Source organism: Phalaenopsis equestris, unplaced genomic scaffold (assembly GCF_001263595.1).
Source record: "Phalaenopsis equestris unplaced genomic scaffold, ASM126359v1 Scaffold235544, whole genome shotgun sequence".
Classification (NCBI taxonomy): domain Eukaryota; kingdom Viridiplantae; phylum Streptophyta; class Magnoliopsida; order Asparagales; family Orchidaceae; genus Phalaenopsis; species Phalaenopsis equestris.
In genome coordinates this window covers 27,893-37,448 of record NW_018253409.1, presented here as the reverse complement: position 1 = coordinate 37,448, position 9,556 = coordinate 27,893, and the positions used below count along the sequence as shown (strand labels likewise).

The 9,556-nt window shown below is 32.9% G+C and overlaps 1 pseudogene; it reads left to right on the top strand.

Moving 5' to 3' along the window:
- The first annotated feature begins 8,156 nt into the window (after positions 1–8,156).
- LOC110039145 overlaps positions 8,157–9,556 on the top strand; it is a 6,582-nt pseudogene continuing 5,182 nt past the window's right edge.

The following is a 9,556-nucleotide window of genomic DNA, read 5'->3' as shown; positions in this document are numbered from 1 at the left end:
GACACAATAGATTTTGAACTGATTCAATTTCTCCATTCACTTATATTTCTTGACAAGGAGAATGATGTTTTATTATATATTGAACTTCACATTAGAAACTTTATTAGTAGAATTAGTTAATTAAGAGTTTTTTAAAATTACATTTTTATTTCAATTGTCTATTAGTGACAAATATGCAATTTGAACTATATTGTTGTGATTAAGTATTGATTTTTTAAATCTTAGTTCGTAGCCTCTAATATTACTCGCTATGGGATCGATATCCAAGACTCCATTAGAGCCCTGTATTACTTGAGCGATACATAACTTGTGTTGATAAGTGTGACTTTGCAATTATTGAGTATTTTATACACATCTTTATCAAATCTATAACCGCTGCAAGTTTTCTTAGTAGATTTAAGTTTAAAACGTTTCACGTTGTGATTTTCAAAATTTTTTGGAATTTATTTGGATTTTATCATATTTTCATAGATTACCATGGCACCAAGAATGAGCAAGGGAAAAGAAAGGTGGATTTTGATGACCAAAAGTTTGTCAATTACAAGGCCAACATTTGTTTTAGTAGTCTACTGAAAACTAAAAAAAGTAATTCTGGATCGAGGATTTAAAAATCTGGGTGGAGAAGTAGAAAGTATAATCAATGCTCTGTAGTGGGAAAATTTTTTTCTGCTATTTTATTGTTGATGCGATAGTTGGGATAATTATGGAATTTTATGCAAACTTTCCGGAGGCTTCTGATGATTTTTTTTTGTTCATGGAAAAAGGGCGGAGTTTGCTCCATGAAAAATAAATGAGTTTTATCACACAAAGGATGTTTATAGATGCCAGTATCACATCATTTCTACTACAAATGAAGCCTTAGATGAAGTAATTTCTTTTTTTACTAATGGAAGAGGAGCGTGGAAGGTGAAGAATATTGGTAAAGTAAACTTTCCTCTTTCTATGTTAAATGTAGTATCTAAGGCCTGTAACAACTTTATTTCTGGTAGAATGATACAAACAAATCATCATAGCGACGTTACAATGGATAGAGCCATCTTGAACTTCTGTATTTAATGAATGAGAAGGATAGTTGTAGGCTTTATTATTTATAGAAACACTCATTCTAGTGCTTTAGGAGAGACTACTGGTGGTTTAACACACCCTGCCCTGACCTTCACACTATGTGAACAAGCAGGAGTTGATTTTAGAATGAATGAGGAGAGGATTACACCTTTAAAGCCTATTGAGCCTGCTAACATTTAGACTTATGAATCTCATGTTGGATGGAGATATGGAAGTAGAACCACAGATTTTCCTTCTACTTCAAGTACTACTACTTCTACTACCCCTACTCTCCAGAAACTTATTCTCCAGAAACTTATGGAGTTCTCCAGAAACTTATGGAGTAGATGATGATCCAATGGGGAGATATCTTGAGAATGGAAAGTATAATGGAAAATATGGAGGCCATAAATGCACACAAGGACGATTTGACAAGACAGAAGTTCAAATATCATGCTGCCTATGATGATGCAATGGTCAGATACATGAGGGCTGATCACTAAGTTCAGTTTCCTACTCACCTTGTTGTTACACCATATTAGCAGCAAAATTTGGATGTGGAAGAAGAAGAGGATGATGATGATTGGTGATGTTTTAGTTGTTTAGTTTATATTTCGTTGTACTTTATTGTTGAGACTGTTTGTTTTAAGAGTGTGACACTTTATTTTAAATTTTATGTTCAATTATGAACAGTAGATTTGTGAAATTGTTTTTACATTAAAAATCATTTTAGTACTGTTGTTAGTTTCTAGTACTTTATTGAATGTGTTTGTAGTTAACTCTTTCTCAGCAAAATTTTTTATATGTTTTATGTGTTATTTAATGTTTTGAGTCTTATAGTTTTACATATTAGCACCTGTAATATTTCAGAGTTAGGTTTCAATATCAAAACCTTCAACAAGTAAGTCTTTTCGTTAAGTATTAAATGTTATCTTTTACCCTTTATTTTTTTAGTTTTTCATGCTAAATCTGTTAAAAATTTAAGTTTGATGGGGAAAAAATTTCCTTTTTTAAGAAAAGAAAATTAATTTTATTTTTCCTCAATTAACTGTATTTTCAAAATATTTTAAAATATAACATGACCTTTAGTATCATAGGGTAACTTTAGATAACTATATTTGTGTTTTTAAATATTCTCTAAACTTAAGTAAAAATTTTCAATAATAAAGGTTAATTTTAGAGATTAGGACATTTGGTATGAGAGAATAAGACTATGTTTTTCTATTGTAAGTAAAGGAATTTGTATTTTTGAAGTATTAAAAATCTTAGAGATTCATGTCAGAAGAAAAGAATAAGACTTTATGAAAAATCTTTAAAGCTAATATAAATTTATAAGTGAAGGAATGTGAAAAGTTTTTAACTTTAAGAAAAAGATAGTGAAGTTTAAAATCATTAAAGGCTATCCAGATATAATAATCCCCACATAAAAAAAAAGAAAAAAAAAAGAAAAGAGAAATATGTGAGGAGAAGCTTGGGGATATGTCTAAAAAAAAAGATGTGAGGAGAAGCTTGAGGAGATGTCTAATTAAAAATTGGTTTCACTTGAATCAACTTAATGAAGAAGGCTTGACTACATTTTCTAAACTTATATTTCATTATTTGAATATTTAATAGTAAAGTTTCATAAAGTTCTTTTTCATATGAATATTCTAAGTGGCTTTAATATGAATAATTTGCAATTTTCATTATAAGGAATAGAAAATCAAAAATCTTAAACTTGACTGCTAGATATTCTTATGCCTTTAGTATTAATTAGAGTTATTTTATATTTTTCTTAAGTTATGATATTGTGTTTAGTGAACTAAAATATGGAAATCTAGAAGTTAAAATTTTTACCATGAGTCATAATTTTATGTAGTAAAGGAGTAACATGAGGAAAAGTGACATTTAAGTTTGGGGAATTTTGATACACAAAAAATATATGTATTTTAGACTCATATTTTATACTCATTTGTGGTGATATTGCACTTTAAAGGAATGTATTTTTTATGTTTTATTACAAGTTGTTGATTTTTAGGACTTAGAGCAAAAAATGATAAAATTTGAAGTTAAAATGGAGTTTTTGAAGAATTGTTCAGCGCCGATGGTGCCGTTTGACAAAGCACTGTCTAAATTAAATGGACACTAGCGCTGAAGGCGCCAATGTCGGTGTAGACCTTATTTCTAGAAGATTCGACGACTTTGGATGCTTTTTGAAGAGTTTTTTGATGCACTTATTGGAAAACTGACCCTAGGATCTATTTAGATCCAAAATTGATCAGAAAAGAGCTCTCCTTCACTCTCCTTCGCCCTTTTTGCGCCTCTTCACAGCCTTCAACCACTTTCCACTTTCTTCCACACCATTCCACACCATTATTCATTTATTTCCTTTATAGTTTTGAGTTTTTGTGGTGAGTTTAAGTGTAAATTCTTCTCTAAGAATGTTGGAGAGGGAGACAAGTGAGAGATTTCTTCTTCATACATTTCTTAAGAAAATGAATGTTTGATATTTGGAAGTCAAGGCTGTTTGAGAAAGAGTTTCAGATAAGTGTTGTATTTTTATTATTGTTGTATGAACTTTCTTTTATATATAAAATTTGTGTTTTGTTGTATCTTTCTCATGAAGTCTGAGTAGTTCTCTTTATCTTTCTCCCTATTCTGAGATATGGTGAAATGAAGAGATAATTTGGATGTACCAATGTTAAAATATAAAATAAATTGTGATGACTATTTAACTCTGTTCTTATTTACTTTTTGATCTAACCAATTGAATTGTTAAAATATGTTGTGAACCATATGATCCGATACAACAATAGAGTATGAGTTCTACAACAGAGTGAGAATCACATTTAATTCCATGAATGAGTAATTCGTTCATGGAATTAAGTGCAAATAAATAGGAAAATATACATTTTTTGGTGTAGAATTGGATATTTTAGGGTGACAGACTAAAATCCCCAATTTGATGATAGAGTTAGTGTTTAAGAACTAAAGAGAGAGTTAGCCTTCAGGAGAAGGGAAGTGGGAGCTTTGGAGTTGGAGCTAGTATCCTCCTAGCCTAGCCACAGATTTAGGGACTAAACCTGAGATTAGCTAATTATTTTCTATAACACTGAATCAGGGTAGAGAATTAAAATTGCTTCTATTTGGCACAGTTCATAATTTAAACCATTTATTTAATCTCATTTTTTAAAAAAATCATTGTAGTGGGAATGATGTTTTTTCATATTAGAAAGCTTCATCACATAAACATAGTTAAGTAGTTATTAATTTTAAACCCTGCTTTTAAATTTAAACTTTGCAATTAAATTTTGCTAGTAGTTAATAATTTAGTTATGATAGTATCTCAAATATTCAAAATTAGTGATAGTAATTTTGTTTTATTTTTGTGAATTTTCTTATATCAAATTTAAATTTTCCTCGGGGGTCGATATTTGGTACTTAAATAGAAAGTCTTATATTACTTGATAACGATATGTATACTTCCGTAGAATGCCAAAATTAAGTTCTTAATGTTATTATTCCTAAAATACAACATCAAATTTTTGGCATCGTTCTAAAGCGGAGTCAACTTTATAAATTTTACACAACTATATTTTTTGGCATCAGGCATCCCTTGGAAAATAAATCTAATCATGACACATTTTGAAGAGATACCAAGGTGCCTTTTGGAAAATTATAAAAGAAGAAAGTTGAGAGAAATAAGGGGGATGCCTGAGAAGTTCTTGAAATAATTCGTGGAGAAACTTTGAAGAGATTTTTCAGGCACCATAAATTTACTTTTTTCTTTTTATTTTTAGTTTTATTGTGAGAGTTAAGAGTGTTGTAAGTGAGAAGAGATTCAAAGGAACTTCAAGAGTTTGGTGGAGGATTTGAGATGAGTTTTTATCTTTGTTTTTAAACTACTTTTGGTTTTAATCGAGACTTTTTGTTTGTTTGACAATGATTTCTACTTTTAAACTAAAGTGTAGTTTTGTTTTCTCCATAGATTCTGAGTAGTTTTCTTTATCTTTCTCCTTAAAATGATAAGTAATTAAAGTGCTAGATGGAAGTTGTGGAGAGTATTATTCTTTTATGTTGGAAGAAGTTGTGATGATTTAATTGAATGTACTTCATTTACTTTTCTTGATCTGACCCATCTATATGTTAAAATTTGTTGTGAGAAGATGTAAGAACCAGGATGATATTGTCTCAGGCAACAATTGGAAAGAATCACATGAGGTTGTATGAATGAGAATATAATTCATATGATTTATTTCAAATAAATAGGGAAATAATCTTTGAAGGGTGTAGAGTTAGTGGACTTTAGAGTGACAGGCTAAAGCCTTCAACTTGGTTTCTTGTTTTAGGTTTTCATACGAGATGTTAGCCCCTAGGTAGAGGGAATCAAGAGAACTCTAGTAGTGAGAGCTGGTATCTTCTCTGCCTAACCGGTCTTTAGAACTATTCAAACTTTAAATTAGCCAAGGTTATTTACAACATCTCTAATAAGAGTAACGATTAATATTGCTCCTATTTGGCACAACACAATTTGAATACTTCCACAACAGAATTCCTATACGTATTACTGATTCATGAAAAGGAGAAAGATATTTCATATTCAGTGCTTTTCTTTTACATAAACTCAAGTTATATTTAGAAGTTGGTTTTATTTTGTCAAAATATCAAAAATACCAAAAGGAATTGAATTTTAATTACTGTAAAAATATCTATACTTTAAGTAATTGTTTTTTTTTAAATAGAAAGTTTTTTATTTAGAAGTACTTATTATGAACACTCCCTGTGCGTTCGATATCCGGGACTTAATCAAAAAGTCCTATATTAGTTGATAACGATACATATATTTTTGTAGTATCCCAACATATATAGAAATTAAAAAGTTAAATTCTTATTTTCTCATGATCATGTTTTTGGTGTTGTTGCAAAGCAGAAAAGATAAGTAAAGAACATAATTATTTACATTATTATACTATTGCATATAAACAACCGGGATCATGTAACATTGTATTTGATTCCTTAGAGAGATAACACTCATGTCGACGCTTTAGCTAAGCTTGTTAAGGAATTAGGGTTTCCACCGGAGGATTCCATTGATATTACAATACAAAGACACCAAGTTTTGTAAAAGATCAACTTTTATAGTCTATGCAAATTCAGAAAATAAGAAGAGATAATAGTTGTAGTAGCGGACAATACCGAAGATTGGCACATGCCATTAATAAAATGTTTGCAATCAGGAAGACTAACATATGACAAGTAAGAAGCATATAAATTCAAGAGAAGAGCTATGTCATATGCTTAGCTAGGTAATGCCCTCTACAGAATTTCATTCAATCAGATGTGGATGCGATATTTAAGCAGAGCAAAAGCACATGATATCGTCAACGAGGTACACGCCAGATTGTGTGGTGCTCACGAGTTAGGGCCAAAGATGAAGATGAAGAGACTTTGATATTATTACTGGCCAGCGATGTGATAGATTGGATGGATACAACCAAAAAGTGTCACCTGTGTCAAGTGCAGGGTCCTCTGATCACAGTGAACCTACCAAAACAATTTTTGTATTTTTCTGATGAGTATTTTAATTATTATAATTTTTTTAACTAAAACAGGGACCATTAACTTGAAAATTAGATATCTCTGGTTAGAGATTCCTCTTGACCTTAAAAAAATTATGGGAGATACCTAACAACAGAGACATCAAAAGCCACATAATCCCATGCCATGGTAAAATGCCTATGCAAATAGAGAATCCAAATAAGAAAAACACCATTTAATTAATTAAAAATCATACATGCATCAAATGGACATGAAACCATTTCCGCATTGTTCTCGTCTGTTCATTGAGCAAGAGGGCATTTTTATTTTATTTTTGTGATTTTCTACACAATGATATGCATTTTTTAAGTTCTGGTTATTAAAAAAAATAAGAAAAAATTCTATTTTTCTACTTAAGCGACGCGGCCCTGATTGGATTCTTGTACGCGTCGAATAGACATGTGTCACCGCAAGATTGAGCGCCGCCATCTGAGTCAGCCCACCTTTTTAAACCATCCATCCGTCCGGAAAAATTAGAGCCCTTCATTCGATACACGCTCGATCAGACTGTCCTCTGTCATTTTTCCCAACCGGTTGAACTTGAGAGCCGTCCACCTTCTAACCTTTATATCTCTTTCAATACTCAACCAAATTATTTGAGGTTTGTTCTTATCGACTCGTCTTTACTAGAAGAACATATCCATATGGTTGATCAAGTCCTAAATTGAGTCTATGAGCATGGAGAACTAATTGAAGCTCAGTTTAAGAGGAGAGTTGAATACCTTTTCCCAAGATTTGTGACCTCGATTGGGTGCTTCTAAAAGCATGCCTTGAGTCCAGAGAGCTCCTAGATGAAGTCTCAAGCTGTGGTGAAATGCTTAGATATGAAATAGACTAAGGCCAATTTAAGGGTTTGATCAAAGTCCACCCTAGGGTGGTCTGGTGATGGGGCTTTTGTGGGGGATCTTCTTCTCACTCAAGGGATGGTGTGGGTGCAAGGAATTTAAATTTGGTGGAGTTTTGGGAGATGACCTGTTTCGGGCTCAAATTGGGGTTAAAAATTTGACTCTGATCAGCGGGGAAGAGGGCTTGAGAATGAACAATTTGGCAGAGCCTGTCCAAAGAATTTCAAGCTCTCTCCCCTTGGCCATGGAGGGTGATTTTTAATAGTGGGACTTGGAGGCTACAATTAGGCTAGCCATTGTGGGGCTCTGGTTGCTTATGCGGAGGGCAGAAATGTGCAACAATCAAATTAGGATAAGATGTCTTAGATGGGTTTAATTTTGGGTTTTATCTAAGTGGAAGCTTTTGCATTTGGGTTTTTCAACAACCAAAGTGGTCGGCTGACTAGGCTCAGATCACCGTTTGACTCAGGGAGGTCAGGGCTTGGTTTTGGTGAAGTCAATTGGGGTTGGCCATGTGTAAAGGCTTTGGATTAAATAGGAATGGTGGAAGGGACATTTTGGGTCAAATTTGGTCAAGAAATTAATTTGGATTGGGTCCACCCATCAAGGTTGGTATAGGCTGAAGAAGAGATCATTTGGATCAACTTAATCATATGGGATAAGTCACCATCCAAAGAGATTTGGCTAAACATGGGTTAGAGTGATTCATGGGAGGGGTTAAAAGAATCTTAAGGGAGCTTGAAAGTGGCTTGTTCTCTTGCCATTAATAGCTTGATGATGTGGCAACGCTCATATGGTTCATCTATGGCTTGGGAATGATTTCATGGCTTTCCTTTGGCTTAACTCTCTTGCATGAGAAAGGATTTTCAATTTATTTGGTATTTTCGGTGAAATTTGGCATGATGCTTGATTTGAAATGATTTGATTATGGATTTTGAACTTAGAGAATGATTTTGATTAAAGGGATGACGAGGAGGAAAATCATCATATGGGCTTTTGATTGAAATTGAGCTTTTTGAATGACTTAAAGACTTGGGTTTTTTTTAATGGTTGGATTTGGGCTAAAATTTGGATCAATTGAATGTTGAATTTGGTGTAGGGAGACATCATGAAGAGTTTTTAAAGAATTTTAAGTGATTTTGAATTGAAGTGGATAGTCAATTTGGTGGATTTAGTCATATGGTCAAAAATTGGGGCTTTTTGATTTGGGTGAAATTCAGCTTGCAATTGATTCAAATTGGGCTTCAATTTGTTTATATTGGGATTGGGGGTACTGAATTTTGATTTGAAATTGAAATTGAGCAAGATTGTGGCTAATTGAGCCAAAATTGGGGCTATGATGTGAAATTGAAATTGAGCAAGATTGTGGCTAATTGAGCCAAAATTGGGGCTAATATGGGGAAATTGGGCATTTAATGACAAATTAGGGCTTTCGGTTAAATTGGGTAAAATTTGTCAAATTTGGTCAAATTGATAGTTAAAAATTGAAATTGGGAATATTCAGGATGATTTTGGAATTTTTGGGTATTTTTGAGTCATGAGGGGCATTTTGATAATTTTTGGCAATTTTTGGGCTATTTTGGAAATTTGGTGATTTTGAGCTATAATGGACAAGTCATGAAGCCATGTCAAATCCATATGAGCCATATGAGGACTCATTTTGGATGTTCAAAATGCTGGTTCTAACCCACTTAGCCAAGGATTAGAGGTATTGGTCCATCCATATGAGCTTTCCAAAATGAGTCAAGAGACCAAATTAAAGGGGTCCTAAGGGTTGGAGTGTGTGAGAAAGTGTATGCATGCTAGCCTAACCAAGAAAAGACCACCCAGGGTTAGTCCTAAGGTTTGACCATCCTATGAGGGACTCCTTTTGAGCTCTTACATACTGACCCCACCTACTAAGTGCTAGAGGTTAGAATCAACATGTGGAAGTTCAAGTTAAGCAGAAAGGAGTCTAGAATTTATATTAGTGATGGTTCCTTTTCTAGTCCTCTAAGGATAGTCAACAGAAAAGTCTTACGGCTAGACCCTAGGGTACTAAAGAGGACAAAGCTATACCTCAATAAAAAATGAGGTCAACACATAACCCC